Source organism: Cebus imitator, unplaced genomic scaffold, assembly GCF_001604975.1.
Source record: "Cebus imitator isolate Cc_AM_T3 unplaced genomic scaffold, Cebus_imitator-1.0 Scaffold258, whole genome shotgun sequence".
NCBI lineage: Eukaryota > Metazoa > Chordata > Mammalia > Primates > Cebidae > Cebus > Cebus imitator.
Genome location: NW_016107573.1, coordinates 1,301,616 through 1,302,797, shown reverse-complemented (window position 1 = coordinate 1,302,797; position 1,182 = coordinate 1,301,616). Strand labels below are relative to the sequence as shown.

At 43.0% G+C, this 1,182-nt stretch overlaps 1 protein-coding gene across 1 annotated transcript in view; it reads left to right on the top strand.

The window, feature by feature from the left end:
• The window catches only part of DRG1 (developmentally regulated GTP binding protein 1), a 38,877-nt gene that overhangs the window by 25,874 nt on the left and 11,821 nt on the right, over positions 1–1,182 (top strand). The window lies entirely within an intron of this gene.

Sequence of the window (1,182 nt, the reverse complement as noted above, 5' to 3'; positions counted from 1 at the left end):
CCATGTTGACCAGGATGGTCTCGATCTCTTGACCTTGTGATCCACCCGCCTCGGCCTCCCAAAGTGCTGGGATTACAGGCTTGAGCCACCGCGCCCGGCCGTCTGACTTAGGTTTTAATGGAATAATTCTGGCTCTTGTGTTGAGAATAGACTGCAGTAGGTTAAGACCAGAAACAGAAATAATTTAAAGGTTATTGCAATAATCCAGTCAAGAAGTGATGGCTTTTTGGACCAGAGTTATAACAGTGAAGGAGTTGAAAGTGGTTGACTGTGGAAAGATTTCGAAATAGCTGATAGTAATTACATCTGGATTGGGTATGGATTGTGAAAGAAAGAGTCAGAGATGCCTGTTTTGTTTTCTATTTTTTAATTTTTTTTTAGAGACAAGATCTCATTCTGTCGCTTAGGCTGGAGTGCAGTGGCACAATCATATTTCACTGTTACCTCAAACTCCCGGGCTAAAGCAGCCCTCCTACCTCAGCCTTCCAAGTAGTTAGGACTATACTCACATGCCACCACACTTGGCTTTTTTTTCTTTTCTTTTTTTTTTTTTTGTAGAAACGGAGACTTGCCATGTTGGCCAGGCTGTCTTGAAATTTTGGCCTCAGGCTATTCTCCTGCTTCAGGCTGCCAAAGTGTTGGGATTACAGGTGTGAGCCACCATACCTGGCCACATTTTTTTTGTCCTGAGCTAAAAAAAAAAATGAGCTTTTATTACTAAAATGGTAGGACTTTTGGTAGAATAGGTTTGGAGGGAAGGAGAAGATAAGGATGTTAAGTTTTAGATGCCAGTTAGACATCCAGGTGTTTCTGTCAAGAAGGCATGTGAGGTAGGCCAGGCACAGTGTCTCACACCCGTACATCTATAAACTCAGCGAGGATCACTTGAGTCCAAGAGTTCAAGACCAACTTGGGCAACAAAGTGAGACCCCATCTCTATAAAAATAAGAAAATAAAAGAAGGCATGAATAATTATCTAGGCTGGATATATAAATTTGGTGATTATCTACTTTAATGTCATAGGCCTAGCTTAGATCATCAAGTAAGAGTGAGTATAGAAAGAAAAGAGAATTGGCCGGGCGCGGTGGCTCAAGCCTGTAATCCCAGCACTTTGGGAGGCCGAGGCGGGTGGATCATGAGGTCAAGAGATCGAGACCATCCTGGTCAACATGGTGAAACCCC